At 33.1% G+C, this 23864-nt stretch overlaps 1 long non-coding RNA gene across 1 annotated transcript; it reads left to right on the forward strand.

Moving 5' to 3' along the window:
• Positions 1-17563: 17563 nt before the first annotated feature.
• LOC120579699 (uncharacterized) lies at positions 17564-18358 on the forward strand. The gene is made up of 2 exons (XR_005645452.1): positions 17564-17711; positions 17928-18358. It is a non-coding gene; the product is annotated as an uncharacterized lncRNA (long non-coding RNA).
• The last annotated feature ends 5506 nt before the right edge of the window (positions 18359-23864 follow it).

Here is a 23864-nt window from a genome sequence, read left to right on the forward strand (position 1 = left end):
AATAAGTTGACTACTGGGACAGAGGTTTGTAAGCTCCCCCTGAGTCTAATAGATCTTTAAGGTGAGGTTTGTAAGCTCCCCCTAAGTTCTATTCTTATTAATTAAATTTCAATAAAATACTCATAAAAATCAAATCAGAGGTATTTAAAAAAAATGTAGAAGTTGTTATAGTAGGGCTCAGTGCCTTAAAAATACTATACATTTACTCCCCCTTTTGTCATCAACAAAAAGAATAAGAACAAAAGACAGAGTAGCAGAGCATATAACCAAATAAAAACATAATAAGTATCAGAGCAAGAAGTATCAGAGCATATGACATTAAAATCAATATTTATAAATGAAGGTTAAGGTACAAAGATAAGACTACACAGAACAAAAGTAAAAACAAGCTAGAGTTGGGTGTGCAACTAAGGTTGGGCTTGCTTATACAGCTGTTCTAAGAGATACTTGATCTGTTCATCTTTCTTCTTAAGTAGCTCATCCTTTTCCCTCATTCTTCTTACATGCCCAGCATGAATTCTTGCAGCTCTTGTGATATACTCTTCTTCAGGATAGAAAGGAGTGATGTCCAGAAGAGGTACATAATTCAGCTCTTTGTCCTTAGCTGCTTCATGCATATCATCCAAAAGCTTCTTCAGCATTGCAGAGTGAGATGACACACATTTGGTTCTGAGTTGATCCAGCAACTCATCAAAGCTCTTCTGAAGATCCATCCACTGATCATAATAGTGAATAGGAGGTGCAGGAACTGTTCTGCGAAGAATCAGTGCCTGAATCTCATCACTAAGTCTGATCAGCTGTTCCTCTATATACTCAGACTCTAGGATATGGTCAGGGATGGGTGAAGGTTCAGTTTGAGTTGTATTTGATGTGGTTGGTTGGTCAGAGGTTAAGTCTATTATTGTGGGTGAGTTTGGTTGTTGTTGGTCTGTTGTTTGATGGTCAGAGGGTATTGTTTGATGGTCAGGAGCTGTTTGGTCAGAAGCAACTTGTTCAGAGGCAGTTTGCTCCTGAACAGTTTGCTCAGGGATGGTTTGGGTTTCTGTTTGGGTTTCCAAAACAGTCTTTTCAGGAACTGTCTTAGAGGCTTTAGTGGGTGTTGGTTGCATTTCACCACCTAGATGTTTTTCTAAGTTGTGAAGGGTTGAGGATTCTTGGTGTTGGGGGGTTTCTGAAGTAGTTGCATCTGAAGCTACTTCAGAGGCTTTTTGTGTGGTTGAGTTATGTGGTGAGTTTGTTGTAGGTTCTGGGTTTGGTTGAGGTTGTTGTACACTAACAGGTTCAGGATTATCTGGATAGAGAGGATGAGTAGGAGGCAAATTGAATTTCTCACAAAGTTTAATTCTATTCTTAGAAAATTCTATTTGAGTTTGCTCCCAGTCAAGTGTTCCTAAATCTGTTAGTTTGGTAGGTTTGGTTTTTAGAAGCTTGTCTATGTGTTGGCTAAGGGGTTGGTCATCTGATTCTGTTGATGATGAAGAGGGTGAAGAGGGTAGAGATGGAATCTGAGTATTAGTTGGAGCATTAGATGGATTACCTGAAGACTGAGCTTCTGGATGAACTGCTTCTGGAGCTTCTGATGCTGGTTCTGAAGAAGTTGCTCCTGAAGCTTGCTTATTCTTCAAGGCTTGAGAAAGCAGAGTTGCTCCATACTTAACAGTTTCTAACTCTGATGATAAAGCAGCAATGTCAGGAGTAGGCACATACCCTGCAGCCTTGAGACGTTCATCCCTTTCTTCTTCATACAACATCTTCATCCTTTTCTTCTCGGCTATCTTGGATGCAGCAACCTCCCTAGTATACTGCTTCATTTCTTCAGTCATTTCGAAGCTGGGCATGACTATGGGCTCAGAAGTTGCAGTCCTTTTTGCTTTCTTAGGGCTTGAGTCTTCATCCCAGTTCTCTTCCAGTTCTTCCATCATTTGTTCCCTTCTTCCTTCAGCTGTCTTCAGATTTCTTGTTAAATTAGACCTCTTCCTTTTGATGGTCTGAAGAGCAGCTTCTCTTTTCCTTTTGGGACTTGGAGGCTTTTCAGAAGCAGCTTGTTCAGAAGCAGGCTGTTCTGCTGTTTCTTGAGTGCTCCTTGTCCTTTTCTTGATAAGAGGGACATCATCCAAATCCTCCACATCTTCCTGAATGGTGGACATAGCAGATTTTTCTTTCATAGCTTTCTGATGCTTCTGAGCACCCTTCTCAGTAGCATCATCAGCTAGATACTCTTCCTTGGTGATCTGCTTCTTCTTGGACTTTCTGCTTTTGGCCACAGGCAGAGCACCACCATACATTTCATCAGGGACATCCTTTAAGCTGATTTTCTTGTTGTAGGTTGTGTAGAAGTCCAAAATGTATGCCCTTTGAACATCCAGAGGATCCTTCTTGCATATGTGTATCTCATTAGAGACTAGATCAGATATGACATCAGATTCATGCATATCTGAATCTAGTTTCTGGCAAGTTGAGACCAGCTTCATTTTGACCAAGGTTGCTCCATTTATTATCTTTCCTGTGACTGCTCCCAGCTTCTGATTGTCATAAATGCCCACATCCTTTAGGACACTTAAGATTCCTCCTTCCTGGAAAATTATGGAGAGCAGCCTTCCATAAGGAACGAACTTTCTGTTCTCCATCTGGCTCTTCTTGAGTTCCTTGATCATGTACTTAAACATGTACTTGGGAACATTCATTGTTGTTTCTTGAGTGATGGTGTGATGCAGAAAGACCTTATGACCAAGAGAGGGTTGATCATTTCCTCCACCTTTGGGAAAAATGTTTTCATTCTGGATCTTCAGCAGCATTTTCTTTTCCATGCTTAAGGTGCTGTAAGACTTAGCATCCTTTGATCCGTAGATAGTGTAGTTTACTATCTCCTTCCATGGGCTTGTTCTGGGGTTAGGAATCTCTTCTCCATCATAAGTCCCAGAAGCATCCCTTCTCATGGCTTGAGCAATCACTTGCTCATTGATTGTTACAGGAATACCCATGACAGATGATCTAATCTCAGTCCCCTTGAAGGCGCTTAGACCCATCTCTTCTCTGGTTTTTCCTTCCAAAGTAGGATTAATCAGAATCATCTGAGCTTCTTCCTGTTTAGCAGCAACTTTGTCATACACTGAAGCTCTAACCCAGAATTGTCTTACCAGAACTTCATAAATGGGACCATTGAGAAGACTGAAATAACCCATCAATTTTTGCTTCTTGTAAAATTTTACCAAGTCGCATCCATGGTGAGTTAGAGAAGCGAAATCCACTGGATTTTCCGCTTGAATAATTAATTCCCATTCTTCGATTGACATGGTTCTTCCCTTTATCTCATATGCAGGAGCTTCTCCTTGTTGTTTGTTTGATGATGAACCAGTTGCAGAACTTGAAGAAGCCATTGATATGAAGTGGTTTTAGGGTTCTAAAGAGTTTTTGAGAGGATGAGAGAATGCGCTTACGTTCGCAGAGGGTTGAGAAGAAAAAATAGAAAATGTTTGTTGTGAAGTGAGAAGTGTGTGAAATGACTTAGTGTTTTTATTAAAACGTTTGTAATTCAGAAGGGACAAACAAACACAGCATTAATGACAAATTGGGGGCGCGTGTAAGTATGTTAAAAAGCGAATAAAACATCATTGCCCTTTTTGTTATACTCCAATACAAATAGACCACGTCAGAGACTCTTCAGAAAACTACTTTTTGGGTAATGGGACAGCTGTTTACATAAAGTAACTACCAACGTTCCCACTAACCAAGCTATTCAGAAGCAAAGAATAACACTTCTGAAGTTTTAGTGCTGACGTCATCTTCAGAAGCACATTTTCCTCAGAACCTCAGTTAAGAGCTTCTGATGAACCAAAATGCTCCTGAATAAACTTCAGAACCAAACTTCTTATTCAGAGGCAAGCAATTTTTCAATCAGACACAAAATGCATGTTCAAATTTTTCTTAATAAAATCAAATCTTTCAACAGACAAAGGTTTTGTAAATATATCAGCCCATTGATGTTCAGTATCAATGAATTGTATATCTAAAATTCCTTTTTGAACATAGTCTCTGATAAAATGGTGTTTGATTTCAATATGCTTGGCTCTTGAATGTAGAATTGGATTCTTTGACAAACAAATAGCAGCAGTATTATCACAATAAATGGGAATACTGTTAGCATTGATCTGATAGTCTTCCAACTGATGTTTCATCCAAAGTAGTTGTGTGCAACAACTTGCAGCTGAAATGTACTCTGCTTCTGCTGTAGACATAGCAATAGTTGCTTGTCTTTTGCTTGCCCAGGATATCAGATTCTCTCCCAGGAATTGACAAATTCCACTGGTTGATTTTCTTTCAATCCTATCACCAGCATAATCAGCATCACAGAATCCAATCAACTTATAATCTAGGGATTTCCTATACAGGAGTCCAAGATTAGTTGTTCCTTTCAGATACCTGAAGATTCTCTTAACTGCAGTTAAATGAGATTCTCTAGGATCTGATTGAAATCTTGCACACAAGCATACACTGAATAAAATATCAGGTCTAGATGCAGTGAGGTATAACAGAGAACCAATCATACCTCTGTATAGCTTCTGGTTTACTACTGTTCCAGTATCTTCTTTGCTTAAGGTGCAGGTTGGATGCATTGGAGTGTTCATCACTTTACAATCTTCTAGCTTGAACTTCTTCAGAAGCTCCTTTGTATATTTTGTTTGATGAACATATACTCCTTCTTTACTTTGGTTGATTTGAATTCCCAGAAAGAATTTCAATTCTCCCATCATACTCATTTCAAATTCATCCTGCATTAACTTAGAAAATTCTTTGCAAAGAGATGCATTAGTAGAACCAAATATTATATCATCAACATATATTTGCACAATCAAAATATCTTTCTTAAGAGTCCTTCTGAAGAGTGTTGTGTCAACTTGTCCTCTTTCAAAATCATTTTTAATTAAGAAATTACTTAGTCTATCATACCAAGCTCTGGGAGCTTGTTTCAAGCCATATAGTGATTTCTTAAGTTTATAAACATGGTCAGGATGCTTAAGATCCTCAAACCCAGGAGGTTGTTTAACATACACTTCTTCTTCAATGACACCATTAAGAAAGGCACTTTTGACATCCATTTGATATAATATTATGCCATGATTAATTGCGTAGGATAGAAGTAACCTGATTGCTTCCAATCTTGCAACTGGAGCAAATGTTTCAGTGTAATCAATGCCTTCTTGTTGACTGTAGCCTTGAGCAACAAGTCTGGCTTTGTTTCTGGTTACTTCTCCTTGTTCATTCAGCTTGTTTCTGAATACCCATTTTGTTCCAATAATGTTCTTCTGAAAAGGTTTGGGTACCAGATCCCACACATCATTCCTTTGGAATTGATTTAGCTCTTCTTGCATAGCTAATATCCATCCATCATCTGAGAGAGCTTCTTCAACGGTTTTAGGCTCAATTATTGAAAGCAGTCCTATTAAAGACTCTTCTTGTCTAAAATGTGATCTTGTTCTTCTAGGACTATCTTTGCTTCCAATGATTAACTCCTCAGGATGTGAAGATTTGTGCTTGAATTTAGGTTGAATAACCTGCTGAGTGTTATCTTGAAAGTCCTCAGAAGCAATTTCATTCTGTGCTATTGGGCTAGGTTCTGCTTCTGAATTAGACTCAGCTTCTGGAGTGATTTCAGCTTCTGGACTAGATTCAACTTCTGTATACTTTTCAGAATCAGAAGGTTGATCAGATTCTGATGCATCTTCAGAATCAGTTGTACCTGCATTACTTTCACTTTGCTCTGAAGTTTTACTTCCAGGCTCTCTATCATCAAATTTTACATGCATAGATTCTTCAACACATTGTGTTTCTGAATTATACACTCTGTATGCCTTTGACCTTTCAGAGTAACCTAAAAAGATTCCTCTTTGAGCCTTGGCATCAAATTTCTTCAGATAGTCTTTAGTGTTTAAGATGTAACAAGTACATCCAAACTGATGAAAGTAAGAGATATTGGGTCTTCTTCCTTTAAAGAGTTCATATGCTGTTTTCTCCAACATAGGTCTGATATAGATCCTATTTTGAATATAACATGAAGTATTGACTGCTTCTGCCCAAAAATGTTTAGCTAAATTGTTTTCATGGATCATGGTTCTGGCCATTTCTTGTAAGGTTCTGTTCTTTCTTTCTACAACCCCATTTTGTTGTGGAGTTCTAGGAGAAGAAAACTCATGGAGAATCCCATGTTTTTCACAAAAAAGTTCAAATGGCTCATTTTCAAATTCTCCACCATGATCACTTCTGACTTTCAAAATTTTCAATTCTTTTTCAGATTGTATTTGAGTGCAGAAGCTGCTAAACACTTCACATGCATAGTCTTTACTTTTAATGAATTTTACCCAAGTCCATCTGCTGTAATCATCAACAATGACTAATCCGTATTTACTTCCATATAAAGATGCAGTGTTAACTGGACCAAAAAGATCAATATGGAGTAATTCTAAGGGTCTGGAGGTTGATATAATGTCCTTAGATTTGAAAGAACTTTTCACAATTTTCCCTTTCTGACATGCACCACAAAGTGCATCTGAATGATAATCAATGTTAGGCAATCCTTTGACCAGTTGTAACTTGCTAATTTTAGAAATTAATCTCCAATTAGCATGTCCCAACCTTTTATGCCATACCCATTTTTTATCATTCATTGACAGAAGGCAAACTACCTTCTGATCAGCCAGATCAGAGAAATTTATTTTATAGACATTCTCAACTCTCTTTCCCTTGAATGTAATGGATTTGTCATCCTTGTTGACTAGTGTGCAGTTGGTCTTACTGAACGTTACATCATACCCATTGTCACAAAATTGACTAATGCTCAATAGGTTATGCTTCAGACCATCTACTAGCCACACATTATTAATTGAGATGGAGGAATTACCAATAGTACCTGTACCAATGATCTTTCCAGTTTGGTTGCCACCAAACTTCACTTCTCCTCCATCTTTCATTGTAAGGGTAAGGAACAAAGCTTTCTCTCCAGTCATGTGCCTTGAACATCCGCTGTCTAGGTACCATGACCTTTGTTTCTCTCTTGCCCTTAAGCACACCTGCATTTTTGGCCAATTCAGATTTAGGTACCCATATCTTCATGGGTCCTTTTGGGTTAGTTTTGGAGGTTTTACTTTTCCTCCCTTGTACCTTAGGGTGAATGCTGAGTGGCTTCTGATCATTCAATACTTTAGGTTTGACACCTTTTGGTATTGTTTTCTCAGAAGCAGTAGCTGCTTTGTTCTTCTGATCCTTTTGTTTTGGAATTTTAGATTCTGGTTTAATCAGATTCTGATGAACAGGTTCTGATCTTTTCAGAATTTTAATCTTTTGACTCTTAGGATCAGATTTTGTCACTACCTTGATCTTAAGATTCTCTGGCTTTGATGTGATCTTAGCCTGTGAACCTGAAGCTTCAGGTTTTGACTGAACAGCAGTTATAGCATTTGTACCTTCAGGCACAAAGGTGGATTTCAATCCATCCTTGATACAATCACAGTAGCTCTTGAGACTGTATTCTTTGGATTTCTCCTCAGAATATCCAATCCCTTTGCCTTTGTTCTTGTATGTGCTGTAGATCATAGAAGCAACTTTGCTTCTGTCTATTCCAGCCATAATAAAATCATCCAAGGCAATCTCATGTTTATTGCCTGAACCTTTATCACATTTTTCTTGTAGCTTCTGACAAAGACTCTTGAGTCTATCTTCATATGTTGTTGATATGAGGTTGAACCCTTTGAGTTCTTCTTCAGAAGCTTTCAGTTCCAATAGAGTTGATTTTTGTTGTTTCATCAAATCAACATATTTTTCTTTTAAATCTGTCAACTCATTGGTTCTGTGTTCAAACAGTGATAAAAGTTCTTTTAGAGAATCAACAAGTTCTTGTCTAGGGATTTTGGAATATACCTCATTTTCATCTTCTGAATCTGATTCAGCTTCTGATACTGCTTCTGATGATACTGTTGCCACTAACCCAACGGCTGCCTTAGCATCATCATCAGCTTCTTCTTTATCAGAACCAGATTCACTATCCAAATCTTCCCAGGTCGCCATCAAGCTCTTTTTGATTTGCTTTCTGAATTTACTGGAGTTGAAGCTTGATTTCTTGGATTTGCCTTTAAACTTCTCCTTCTGAAGATCAGGGCAATCAGCAATGAAATGACCAGGCTTCTTACAATTGAAGCATCCCTTCTGATCTTCTTTCTTGAAGTTCTTGTAGCTACCTCTCTTGCTCAAAAATTTCTTCTGCTTCCTTGCCAGATACTCAAGCTTGTTGGACAGCATAGCCATCTTTACAGATTGATCTTCATCAGAATCTCCATCAGGTGATTCTTCTTCAGATTCACTGGCTTTGTAGGCTTTGGAAGACTTTGAGGTCTTTCCTTTAGATGGTAAAGCAATGGATTTACTCTTCTTAGAGGTTTCATGCTCATTTAAACTCATTTCATGCACTTTGAGTGAGCTAACAAGATCTTCAACACTTAAAGTATTTAGATCCTTAGCTTCCTCAATAGCAGTTACTTTGGGTCTCCATCTTGAAGGTAAGCTTCTTAAAATCTTACTAACATGATCAGAAGCAACATAGCTTTTCTTCAGTATCTGCAATCCAGAAACTAAAGTTTGAAATCTTGAGTACATTTCTTCTATACTCTCATCATCCTTCATTCTGAAAAGTTCATACTGATGAACTAGCATCAAAGCTTTAGCCTCTTTTACTTTCTTGCTGCCTTCAAAGTTTGCACAAAGAGAAGCAAACATAGCTTTCGCAGTAGATTTGTCACTCATTTTCATGTATTCGGTGCGAGGTATAGAAGCCACAATGATTCCTCTTATCTTGTAGTGTTTCTTATAAAGCTTCTTCTGAGCAGGAGTATGTATTCTTCTGTCTATAGCAGCTCCTTCTTCATCCAAATCCAGATCATCAACTCCATCTTCCAGTATATCCCATAGCTCTTCATCCAATCCCATGATAAAGCTGTACATATTAGTTTTCCACCATGAAAACTCTTCTGGATCTCCATTAAACTTTGGAGCTTTTCCAGAGTCTGTTTTCTTGTCAGCAGTATCATAGTCATGCTTGACACTTGTGTATTTTGTAGTAGTTGATTCCTCATCTCCAGACATGTTTTTCTAATAGATCTTGAACTGTAACACGGTTAAGTGCTGTGATAACAGAGCAGGCTCTGATACCAATTGAAGGTGAGAAAAAACACAAGAAGGGGGGGGTTGAATTGTGTTTTCTTTTTCTGTCTAGAAAATTCTTCTTCTGATAAAACTTCAGAAGCAGTTTGAGAGTGCTTCTGATGAAATGATCAGAATCAGATATGCAGCGGAAAGAACAGAGCAGAGAAAAGAAAGACAAAGACACAAGCAGTTATCCTGGTTCCTTCCACAACACGGAAGTAGTCCAGTCCCCCTTGCACTTCCAAGGAGATTTCACTATAATCACAAGATTACAACTGCTCAATACTTTCAAAGTATGAGACTTCACAAAACTATGCTCAAGCACACACGCAAGAGTCTTCCAATGCTCAAGCACTAAGCAAGAGACTTCTAATGCTCAAGCACGCAGGCAAGAGACTTCTAATCAAACAAAAATACAGAGAATTGAGTTTGAATTGAACACTTGATATACAATCAGTGGTGTTCACAATACAATACAGAAAAGACTCTAGACTTTGAATTTCTAAGATGTATCAAATCAGTGCAGAAATTCAGTGTGCTTTGTAGAATCAAATTGACAGAGTTTTGGCGCTTTTGAACTTATATATCTCTATCTAAAATCTTCAAGTCTTCACTCCTTTATATAGAGGCGTGAAAGAGACGTTGAGATAATCAGCACGTCTAAAGAGTCGTTTGAAATCCTTTGATTATCCACCAGTGATCCTTTGCCTGATTTGGGTGTAGTCCTTTGAAGAATAAACTTCAAATTCATTCCCATCTTGAGTTGTACAAATTCTGCAGGCATGGCTGTTGTTTTGTCTTGTAGCGTAGACAGAAAACAGAGTAGTGGAGGTAGTGGTTGTACACTTGTACTTTGTCAACTCTATTAATGAGAGACAAGTGCTCAGTGCTTTCCATATATCCGTTGATACCTCCCTTTCAGTTCTTCGTTCTTCTTTGATAAGACTGAATTGAGAATCAGCAACTTTGAATCTTCAGTTTGATTAAAGGATCAAATGTAGCTTCTGGTGAAGATATTGCTTCTGATGAAAACTTTTGCTTCTGATGACTTTCTGCTTCTGATGACTTTCTGCTTCTGATGACGTCATCTCTTCAGGAGCAGTTTAGCTTCAGGAGCAGTTTTCTTCAGATGCTCAGAATTTCTTTTTCTTTCCATTGTTCTTCCAAGACCTATTGAAATAACTTGAGTAGCCTTTGGTCCTGTACACTTGAACAATTATTAGTAATAACCAATTGACAATTTTTAATACCTTGTTATCATCAAAACTTAATAAGGTTCTTTGTGAAACACATTTTGTTCCAACAGAGTTTTCTGAGAGCTATTGAATAAGGACGACACTAGTGGATTTCCTTCCTGGCTTGGTAGCCCCCAAAGTAGGTGTGTTTGTCACCGAATTGGATCAACAAACTCATTGTGTTCTTTACTTTCCTTTCTTGTATTTTCTTGTTTTTATTTCTGTTTATCGCGTGATGTTGAAACATTGATCGTAACATTGAAAACGCTGTAACATCATATAGAACATATTAAAACAAGTGTGCTAGAAATTCAGGCTTGATATTTCTTCGGTAGATCCTTTTAGTTTTCAATGTGTGGAAAGTCAAATTGGTTTAGTTGCAATTGACTAAATGGCAAGTGTACCAGTCGTCCGAACAATTCTTGTTACTTATTTTTGTAGTAGAGTATCGTATCCACATGGATTGTTCTTTCGTCCGAACAATTATTGTTACTTACTTTTCTTACTTATTTTTCTAGGACACTCATAACACACTCTCTCTAAGCTTACTCAGTAGTTCTACAAACGGACAGTCCTAATCTACGTCTACCTTACCAAGGGTTTCAAGAGAATGGTCTTACTAGGTTATAACTTTAAGTCAGACAGCTAGGTGCTTGTTTACCTAATTACTAACCAGTTAATTCCAAGCTTCGGTAATGCACCACACGACCTAATTGGTTCTAGCCACTGGGTACCTACGTCTAGGGTCAACAATTTCTATGGTATCTTTGGATAATTAATAATTACTTACTTCCTAGACAGATAGTTGACGGTAAAATGATATAAATATCAAGATATAAGCATCCAGTTAGTGAAAACAATATTAGGTCATGTCACAACCTAAGTACCTAATCTAGGGTTGCACCTCTCACATAATTAAAGACTATAATCTAATAAAACTCTATAGTGGACAATAACATAAATAAAATAAATAAACAACAAATTAAATAAATATCCAACGAGAATATACAGAGGTTCATCTTAGAACTCTAAGGGTGTGTTTGTTTCAAGTTTACCAAATTTATTCCAAGGTATTTAGGAAAAATATGTTTGGTTAACTTTATAATATTCCTAGGAACCATGAAAATAGGGATTATAATAGGTAACTATTTATGAATTTATTCCCATCTCCAAGGAAACTTTATTCCCACCCTTTTCCTTGGAAAAAAATTTCTATTCCCAGGAACATTTTATACCCGGGAATAAAATTTAACTTGAAACAAACACACCCTAAACTAAAAAGATTTAGTTACACATGGTAACTAAAAACAAGATATAAAAGATAAAAACATACACTAGAAAATCAAGGAGAAGATAGAAACTCTCCCGAAGCTCCAAAGTACCCTTCCTCTTGAACTGCTTCAGTTCTGAACGAGCGATTCTGAATGAGGAAGGATGGTATTTATAGTGAGAGTTTCTACCTGGGTTTAGGCCAAAAGTGCAAGCTTTACCCATTTCGGAAGCAGGAAAATACACTTGCTCCCTGAATTTTTGCTTGCGCGGGGCACATTGCAAATGCATGGGGCGCATAGTGCAAATAATTTGCATGCACAGGACCCATAAGCCATGCCCTAGGCGTATCGAATTGATTTTCATGCCCTAGGCGCATTCTGCCTTTCTTCCGATCCCAATCTCTGATTTTCCGTCGTTTTTAGGTCTTCGTCTTCAAATAAATTACCTTGGTACTTTGGGAACATAATTCCTCCCACTTGTAAGTCTTCTGAAGACTCTTGAGTCTTCACAATTCTTCGGTTGTTCTTGATTTCTTCGTGAATTACTTCAAAAACCCCCTCAAATTGCTATGTTTCGGGAAAACTAGAATTACAGACTCAAATATAGAAAACATTACAAAAGTCTCGAAATCATAGGCAATCGTTCTAATACACCACCATTTTGCGGTTTTTCCCTACTGAAAAATATGCTAAGAATAACGTAAGATGATCTGTCATCAATATTACAAAACATTTTCTTCAATTTGGTCACTCAAGAGGTGTTTCAAAAGCTTGGTGATCTATAATGCATTTAATTTGCCTTTCTCGTGCTTGGGTAATTTGGAATGAACGAATAGCAAGATTGTAACAATAACACATGTTCAACACAACAACTTATGGATAAAATTAAGTTGTTTTACTTTTTTTGTGGCTAAAGGAAAAATATGTTAATATTGTTTTTGATTATTGTAGTTAATGGCTTTGTCCTTTTGTTTGTTTGGACATAGGTAAATTTATTCCTTTTGTGTTTTTTGTCCCTTCCTTTATTTCGACTTGCTTTTGTTGTTAAACATTTGTGTTCTTCTCTGGTATGCCGTGTGCTAGAAAGAATGTTTTTCCGGATTAATGTATTTAATTTTAGTTTTTTCAAAGAAAAAAAACTAATGACTCCACTAAGAATATGAAAATGATCATAAATCTATAATAAATTAACAACAGATCCAAAATAAAAACTTCATGAGTTACCAATTAACTAACGGTTAAAAAACATAAGGCTAAAATCAAGAAACAAAAATCGTAAAACTAAATGAATTTTTTCAATGCTCGATGAAGGAGAAAATTAAAAAATTGATTTTGACTTATTAATAAAAAGAAACAAAAAAAGAGTTTTTTTATTTTATTTCAACCCAACGGACCAACCCTTCGTGTCTCATTTTTTATCAGGTTAGATCGGACAGACACCGTACTACTGGCGGAGAAAATCTTGGCTCATCCCCTCCAAAAAAACTGATTAAACGGGTCAACCGACGGGTTTAACACATTTTACCATCCTTTTTACATACAACATCATACATGCGCTTGATAAAAAGTCCCTTAACCATTATTACGATAAGAACTAATGTGTCTATTTGTTTTGCTAATAGCAATTTCCAAATGAAAATATAATAATTTCACGATAAGAAATTTACCAAAAATATATTCAAACCTTTCTTATGAGGTATGTATTATGAATACAAGAAACTATCTGCTTAAAGCATTACCTCATTTACAATATAACTGAAGATCATTTATACATTCAATTTCTTAGGCTTTTTTCCCAAGAGTGTTTTGAGAAATTTAGAAAGAAAATATTCAAACTTTTTTTATAAGGTATGTAATATGAATACAAGAAACTATGCTACTTAAAGCATTACCTCATTTATAATATAATTGTGGCCAAGAGTGTTTGTAGTTATAGTATTTAGATTAGATGAGATGATAGATTGTGGCCAATCCTAACGCTATCTCTATCCTTCTAAACTTCGTCGCTTTTCTTAACAACTTATTTACGACTGTAATTTTACAATTTTTTTTTAAGTCTATAATTTTATTATGTTTCAAAAGAAAATGCCTATATTTAATTGTTGTTTTAATGTTATTTACACATATCAATAAACCAATCAATTTTGTTACTTTTGATGAAATTATTTTTATTTTTCTTATAATCCCCATAATTATTTATAAGTAAATTATCCACCCTCCCTTCAGTGATAATGATATTACAACTTCCTCCTTCATGTTTCAAAATATACACAATCATCCCTTCAAATAAACTAAATTAATATTTTGGTCTGAATTTATATTATTTCGTTAACTTTCTTTTATACATAGTAAAAAAAATAATTTTATCAAAATAACAACATTTTTTTCCAATTCATATGTGATATGTCAGTTTTGGTCTCAGTATAATCCGCTTATCATTTTGAAGCTCCAACAATTAATAGTCGGAGCTTATAAGTATTTATAAGTTAATAAATAGGTACTATTTGGTTTGACTTTTTTTCAACTTTTCTACATTTTTAAGGAGAAGTTAGGCCAAACACAATATCACTAAAGTACCTTCGAAAAAAAGTACTTTTTTTAGAATGCATAAAATTGAATGGAATGAGCTTTAACCAAAAGTTGTTGAATGCTACTTCAAAAAACTATTTCTCCCCAATTTATTTCACAAGCACCTCTCTTCAACTCCCGCCGGCAACCTTTTATTTTATTTTTTCAGTATGCTTTTTTCTTCCATTTTATTTTATTTTATTTTTTTTAACTGATCCATTTAATTTTTTAATGAGGTTCCATTTAAGTTTATTATCTATTTTTTAAGAAATTTTATTATCTTTTTATCACTTATATATTAATTTCAATATCTTTTGATCATCACAACCTCGCAAATATTTGTATTCACGCTGTCAATGAATGACACCGAATATTTTTATTCTCTTTCTTCAACCACGGAAATACACAAACACGTTAACGTTTAGAGTAATATTTTATGTTCCTCTTTCTGTTTTTTTTTATGCTAATGCGTATAATTCTTGTTAGTGTTGTGTAATGTGTATAATTATTTTTATAAAATTTTGATTTTAATTAAAAGTACAAGTGTAGTTGCCTAAAAAAATTATACTTATATATAATTTACACATTTGTATTGTAACAAACTATGCATATCTTTTTCTTATTAAAAAAACTAAACATATCTTTTTCAATGACACCAGCAATGTAACAAATATAATATTATATAATATAAATTCTTATCTTTTTGACCAACACTAAAAATATGGTATTCTTATAACAAAATTTGTTGTAGAGTATAATTGGAAAACATATTGTACAAATTTGTATTCATGTTACACAAAATAAACGTCATTGAGTAAATATAGTATTGGTAAAAATATATCTTTTATATTTTAAACATTTTTTCCCTTGAAAAAATATTTTAGACATTTTTTTATTTATTATGTTAATTCATAATGAATTCAAAGTTTTTTTATTTATAGACAATGCATAAATATATGCAAGGTCCCGGGTTCGAACCCCAGACACCAGCAAAAAATAATAAATTCAAAGTTTTATACAATATTTTGCCAAACAACTTTTAATTCAAAAATAACTTTAGAACTAAAAAAAATAAAGAAATCAAACAGCTTTAGCCTTTTTCTTAAAGAACTTTATTTTAACTTTGTTTTAAATTAGCTTTTAGACCGAAAAAAAGCCTGACCAAACGGTACCATAGTCGGGAATTGTTTTACCAAAGCAACAATTAATACTACTTCAAAATTTTCTTTCCAAAAAAAAAATCTACATTAAAATATGAAAACAACATATTTTCAATAAAATGGCACTTATAAAAAACAGAGGGAGCACTAAATTAGATATTTTTACGAAAGTCTTATTAAAGTGATTGTTATATATTATAAAAAAGCTTCTTTTTTTTTTTTCTTTCTCTTTTTTAATTTGGTTATTTATGCTTTAAAATGTCAACATTGTAATTTTTTTAGACTATTTATTATACCTCCATTAACTAAAATGTAGAAATCAAGAATGTTCGTTTTCAACAAAACTCCTTTCAAGAAAATAAAAAATAAAATATTCAATGAAACTCAATCTTTATTAAATCCAACACCCAATTCTTCAAAGAAACTCAAATATTCATCTCGAACAAAAACAACATCATATCCAAAAATAAAAATATTCACATCTTCATCTTCATTGTCTATTAAATCCATCTAAAAATAAACACTAATAAAGAATATTGTGGTCTTGTGTCTGAACATTGATGCCGACACTACTTATGAGATAATGTTTGGTTGTTGTTGTTGTTGTATTTGAATCTTGAATCAGTGCTTACATTGGTTCAATGTTCGGTCTTATTTTAATTACTTTGGTTATTACGACAAAAAAAAAACCATAAAGTTAACATTTTAGATTAATATCCTCTAAAAAAAATTACAGATTAACGGTTGCTTTCTAATATTTTCTAACAAATTCTCTCAAAAAAAAAAAATCTAACAAATATATGTGTTGGTGTCCAAAACACAAAAACAAGTATCTTTCTACATTTTTTTTTTCCGCTTGGGAGCCTAATGTGTTTCTAATATATACTCCATTTTTATTTGATTTTTTTTTTGAGAGACCATTTTTATTTGATATAAGTATCGATCCTCAAGGTTATTCTCGACAATTAATCAAGCTCAACTCAACTAATAAGAATTATTGTTATTTTCGACAATTGACTTGCATTTGATAAAAACCATTTTTGCGACTCGAAATCAACTCAATTCATATTTACAATAAACTTAGTTCAACTCAATTGCTCGAATCACGTAATAATTTAGCATAAGAGCTGTGAATGAATCAAGTAAAAAAAGATGGATTACTTTCCAACTTCCATTAGTAGTTGTTTATCAAAAGGAACGTATATCAATTAATTACCTCTTACATTTTAACGAAAAAACAAATGTATATGTCATGTGCCACTTATTTTCTTGACATTATAGTTGAGATGTTTGACAAAAAAAACGATGCACATGCAATAATTTCATGTGTCACTTTTTTTTCGAAGTTTGTTAGATTATTAGAAATTAAAAAAAATATTGAAGGAGTAAAGTATAAATTTTAATATAAGAAGGAAAGAGAATGTAATTCAAGTTTCTTCTAGTGGAAGAGAGTAAAATGTTTTCTAATATGTTTTGAATAAGAGTGGAGGGAAGTGTATATTTTAACATAAGATGGAAGAATAGTGTAATTTACTCTTATATTTACTCTCTCCGTCTTAAATGTCGCTTCGAAAAAAATTGTCACAAATTATATGTCCATTTACAATACCAATGAAACATTAATGTCACTCTTTCTATTACACCATCTTAACTATTTATTACTCTTTCTTCTTTTAATTCTTTCTCGATAAATATTTACTTTATTTTTTGTGGAATCCTTAACATTTTCTCTTAAAATGTGTAAGACATTTTTTTTTTTTTTATGGAGTGTGTAAGACATGTTAGCATGACCGAAAAATAATTGATAAAAATTTACTTCTGCTTATTTCAAAATTGTTAATCCGTGCTTTCATTTTTAACTAGTTTTGATTTTATGACATTTTACAAATATCAAGAAAACCAATAAAATTTTTATTACTTTAATTTGTTATACAGTAAAAACATTTTTATAGAATCATTTTCATTATTTCAAGTTATATCACTCTTTGCAACACATAAATAAGCGCATCATTGACAAAATAATCATTAATATTACATCAAAGTTTAAACCTTAAAAACATTAAACAAATAAAAACAATGAATTTTATAAATACAATAATAAAATAAGATACAAAGGTAAAATCATATCATGAGTACTATATAATGAACTTGAAGTTTGTTATTCATATTACGAGAACAAAAGATAATAGAGTTCTAAGATAAAAGAATTCTTCACAAAAAAATGGCAAAACACATTTTCCAGTACTGTCTCTTAGGAATTTTATGCATTGCGTTGGTTCTAGCTTCAGGTAAGAAACATATGAACTTTGAACCTTAAGTTCTATTTCTTTTTCTTGCATTTTGGTTTTTGAAAAAAAAAAATCGGGAAAATATATTTGCTTAATTAGTTTAATTGTTTATTATATTTGATTCGAAAAAATTGAAATAATCTTTTACATTGTTGTAATGTAGTTAACATTATATAAATATGCGTTTTGAATATGTGAATTTTATTTTTGTGGCAGGACCAACACCAGGTTTGAGTGAATGCGATTTTCCTACGCTTTGTGATACCATTGCTATCTGCGACGCAAATTGCCGCAAAATTGGGTTTCACAAAGGAATGTGTACTCAAATTGGGTTAGTAACAACTTGTTGCTGTATGTAATGAAATAAATTACATTATTATAAATATTTATATATATTTTACTAAAGACAGCATCAACTAAATAAGAAACATCTCTCTCCAAAGCTTTGATTTATATATATATCAAGTATGTATACTTTGTGATTCTTGGTAGAAGAATAAATGGAGAACTTGAAATTATGTGGCCAAGCTCAATATGAAATAAAGAAAGAGATAGACTTGTGCAACTTTACTATATATGTAAGACATGTGTATCTGTAAACCAGATCAGTTCATAAGCAATGAAGAATTTACTATTTTGCAACATTATTATATATTTTAGTTACAATAATATTTAAATTGGTAAGAACCTTTGGGGTCCTTAACTTTGATCTATTTTTTCAGATTGGTTTTAAAGTTTTTTCTTTTGCCATATTAGGTTTTTTTAAGTATAAAAAACTTGAACGTTTTGATCATTCTGTTTAACTCCGTTTTGCCACGCAACTCTAACACAATAAATTACATTTTTTGATTTTCTTTTAATAAAATATGATTTCAATAAAATTTTATTATTATAAATCTCAAATTAGAATTCATGTTTTTCAAACCTTTTTAGTTTCCTATTCAATTGAATATTTTAAAGGAAAATATTGAAACCACGATGTTCTGGACTTGTTAAAACTCACCAAATAAACAATCTTGTAATAAGTAAAGTTGAAGTGTAAATTGAATCCCGATGAAATACTTCTAAGCGACATACTAATTATTTTGATTTTAACTACCTCCGATCACATTCATAAGTAAATATTTGTTTTTTTGTCACATTGATAAGTAAATATTTGTTTTTTTTTTGTCCCATGAGCATAGCTCAGTTGGTAGGACAATACATTATTATATGCAGGAGCTGGGGTTCGAACCCCGAACACCTCACCTACCTATTCATCTTATAAGGTGAATTTTAACCACTGGCCTACCTGACAAAAAAAAAAAAATTGTTTTTCAGATTCACCCCATGCATCGCGGGGGAAAATTGTTATGGAATTGAATATATAATATTTTATGTCACATATCTCAAATTGTTTTAAATTTTAAGTAAAATTTTGAGAATATATTACAAACACAAATAATTCTTTAAAAAAAAAATATTAATAAGCTTCACACTATACTTAAAATAAATTTCAATAAGTTTCACACATTTTCATTTTTAAACATACAATGCCACGTCATTTTAAATAATTTGGCTTAATACCACTACCAACCAACCAAAACAAAGCAATAAGGTTATTAAACCAAGTTTGGCAAAAGGAATGCTGGAATAACAAGGTAAATTCGAAACCACAAATTTGAAGCCAATTAACTACACTCACTTATTTTAGGTTTTAAGTTGGTCCCTTATGTTTTAAAAGTTTTATGTTGGTCCTTTATGTTTTAACAGTTTTAAATTGGTTCAAAACGTTACTCACATTAGAATAAGTTAGTTCATTTTGTCACTTGACCGTTTAAAGATTCAGGTTGACAATATGGGTGATGGAAGTTACTTAATTTAGAAAACCAATTTTAAAACCTTTTTTTTTTTTTTTTGATATTTTTTGTTTTATTAAACTTAATATCATATCGTGGAAGAGACTAACTATTTTAAAATGAATAACGTTTTAGATCAATTTGAAAATTTTAAAATGTAAGGGACCAACTTGAAACGTATAAAACATAAAAGACTAACTTAAAACCAAAAATAAACATAAGATATCAAACATGCAATTAAGCCAATTTAAACCCATAGTAATGGACATTTTCATTTTATAGAAAATGGAGAGGATGCCAATGTGTATTTTTAATATAAATTCGAAGTGTTTTATTTTTTAAGGTCCCTACCATCGATGTAATCCCATTATTTGAGTCACAATTGGGTATCAAATTTGAGTATATTTTTCAATCGAAATCCAAATCTAAGTTCGTTTAAACTTTTTGGTGGAATTTAATTTTTATTCTGAGAGACTAACTAATTTTGTTAGACTCATACCCCGTTAATAAATTTTAAGTGTGGTTCACAAGAATGTTTTTATTATTCAGAAGAAATGTACTTTATCACAATTTTAATAAGTACTTTTTTAGTAATGGTTATGATCCATAGTGTATCATATCAAGTATTCCACTTTCTCTTTTTTTTACTATAAAGTACATATGTGTCAATTTAAAAATATGTTTGTTTTGACATAAGTAGGAGGAAAGAATAAAAAGGGGCGAGTTAAAGAAAAAATAATGGAGTTCACCCGTTTTACAAGAGTCTTCTATATGCGAAGAAAGGACAAAGAGAGAGATTTATTTTTTCTTTCATTCTATAGATACCTTTACTTCAAGAGTGTATTCGAATGATTTACATCTACGAACTGCCTTCACTTTTGAAATTTGAAAAGTCAAGATTTTGATGGTGTATTTGATGAATTGGTAAGTGCATTAAATCGTATCAAGTAATAAAGTAGTAAGTTAATCGTCTCCCTTTGCTCAAAAAAAGTTAATCGTTTCCACAAAGATTGTCGTTCGAATCGGTAATTAGCAGATTCTATTTAGAAAAGAAAATAAAAGAAATATATTTGAAGTGGTAGCATGGTTTTAATTGTCTTGTCCAATGCGAGATTATGTTTGGTTGATTTTGAAAGAATAACGACGATTTAGGAATCATTGAAATTCACCCTCCGTCTTTGTTGGAAATTAAATTAAGAAATCATTACATATAATTTGTCTTATATTTGAATTTAAAAAAGTAGAACATAACCTTGTGATAAATCCCTGGACGTTTATTTTAATATCTCGCAATTCAACCTTTTACAATTACAAGGTCCCTAAATATGAGTTATAGCCATAAATCCATACTCAGATTCAGTTATATTAGAAGCTAAGCAATTCACCATTTCCATGGAGGCGAGGGTTGTCAATCATATGCTTCATCTAAGATACAGTGTAATAACAGACCTATACGAATTAAATAAGACTTTATATTATAAATTGAATAAAAACATTATTAATACAATCCAACAAAAAATAAGGGGTTCATCGTGGAACCCTAATCAAAGAGATTTAGTTGTTCATAAAAACAAACATCATTATAAACTAGTAGAAAAATATACCCTAGAGAGAACAAGAGGAGGATGGAGATACTCTGCCTTAAAACTTATAATGCTTGACCCTTGCCTTGTACCTCAAGCTTTCAGAATGAATGAAAGAGTGTTCATGTGTCTCTATTTATAATGCATGATCATATACGGGGTTAAGAGAGTGAAAATAGGGTTTTTCCACCAAAAAGACCTTGGAAATCAACACCTCATTCATGTGTCCATGTCTGGGGTGCAAGATTTGGTGCGTAGGGGAGCATAGGGTTGTAGCTACCACTGTCCCATTCATAGGGCGCATGGCTTCATGCGCAGAGGTCTTATTAGGCAGCCCCTCCTACGTGAATTCAACAGTTTTTACCCTTTTTCGCTCTATCTTTCGTCTTGCAATGCCTTGGAACTTGAAATGAATTTTCTTCACTTTGTATTGTCTTCAAATACCTTCTAAGAACTATTGAAATTCAATCTTTACATTCTCGATCCTTCATGTGATGTCTTGTGTTCCCGATTAACATGATTTCTGTAACATCTTGGATTTTAATCCAAGACATTACGTCTATCTTCTTTGTATTTTTTTGAAAAATAATACTTTTTAAAAAAAAATAATGGTCAAACATAATAAATTACTCACAAGAACTTAACAAAAGTAGTTAACCTAATTTAATTACAAACCTAACTTTTTTTTTAAGCAAAAGGGGTGAAGATGGTAAACCAACTGCAACACCCTATATAAATATAATAATGGAAAGAAAAACAAAAGGAGAAGTGGGATATAAACCAAAACCTTCTCAAATAAAAAACGAAGCAAAACGGGGGACAAAAGTCAAACCCAAAGAAGAAACAAGAAAAAGGAAAAATAAACGAAAAGGAAAATAAAAAGATGAAAGGAAAAACACAAGCAGCTACTGTATCTTACCCGTAGATCGAGTATTATGAACTTGAAAACCCTTTTGAACCTTCTTTTTCTTGGCCTTAGACACCACCTCGATGAAAGGCTCTTCAGTAGCAGCAGAATCAGCATCGAATTTGTTCTTTAATAGCTGCAGCGTTTTCTTCCTCATCGGTGTAGATTCGATGCCCAATACCTCTAGTATTGTTCCCATTCCAAACAGACTGCAAGATCTCCAAGTCATGAGCGACATTGGGATTTAAAACCTCTTTGGAAACCTCGACATTGGAGGAACCCAAACCTAACATTTCAAATCGAGTTAACTATGCAACTAATAAACTTCAAAACTATTTTAAACTACAATTCGAAAAACCCAAATTTGTTCCCCATGTACACACTTCAAACAAAACATCAAGCACACATCATATTTTCTTTGATACCTAAAATGTTGGTTGTAAGGGTTAGTCTTCAACATCCATGAAATAAAATCAATAATAACTTACAACATCAAATAAAAATATACAACCATCATCAAGGAATTGTGCTAAAGCATTTTTTTAGTTTTAAATATTCATCACTCTAAATATATTATAAGAACAAACACAAGACCCAATACTCAATGTTAATGCAGATGCATGAAATGAAAGTAGACATGATCCGGATATCGCCCCAATTGGCATAATAGTTTTAATCGCCCCATTTGACATAACAATAATAATCGCTTCATTTGTCACTTAAAAATTCATTGAATCACCTCATTTGGCATATAATAATCGCCTCATTTAGTACTTATAAATCCATTGATCGAATCGCCCTATTTGACACTTAAAAATCCATTGAATCGCCCATTTGACATATAATAATAATCACCCAATTTGACACTTAAAAATTCATTGATCGAATAGCCCCATTTGACATATAATAATAATCGCCCCATTTGACACTTCAAAATCCATCAAACGCTATGATATGGATGCTCTCCACTCTTTAACTTTTCAGGCTCTTAAACCACAAAATTTATGAATTTCACATCATCACTAAAACTTCATAATCAATAAACTTTAGCACAACCCCTAAACCACATACACAACGAAAAATCACTTCAACTCAACAAAAGCAATCAGCAAGATTTACACATTCTTCAAATCACATACTTTAACAAAATTGCAACTCACAAATTCTTATATTTATCAATCTTAATAATAATAATAATAATAATAATAATAATAATAATAATAAATCTTTTCACTCATCCATCGAATCAATAAGCATATCAATTCAACATCATAACCTATCACTTTCATTTAGATCATGATCATGACTAGAGCCCTTGCGATAATTAATTAATTGTTTGACTTCCTAGCAAGACATTAAATCTACACGCATCAACATTTACTCCACTCGATCTACACTTGATGATGGTGCCCCTTTCAATTTTTGCTCATACTTACTCTCTTGTTTTCTCCTCTCTATCTCATGTTCTTTCCTCTCTTTTTATTAAAGCATGAAAAGATGATGGAATGAAGGCGAGAGAGGAAGTGAGTCACACCTGCTCTCTTGTTATGAATAGGAATTTTAGAGAATTTAGGTGGGGAGTAAAGTTATAGTGCACATGACTCTACCTACCTATTTATGTTTTTGGCTGAATACATAATATACTTGTTTCTTTTGTTCTCTTTATTTTTCTAAATATCAAGTGAAATATTATTCTATCGTATCTACCAAAAAAAAAAAAAAAATCATACTATCGTTAAAATATAACACAATAAATAGATATAATAACAATATTTAGTATAGTCACTAAATCAAGTAAATAGGTATACCCTCATCACTTCATAGC

Source organism: Medicago truncatula, chromosome 3, assembly GCF_003473485.1.
Source record: "Medicago truncatula cultivar Jemalong A17 chromosome 3, MtrunA17r5.0-ANR, whole genome shotgun sequence".
Taxonomy (NCBI): Eukaryota; Viridiplantae; Streptophyta; class Magnoliopsida; order Fabales; family Fabaceae; genus Medicago; species Medicago truncatula.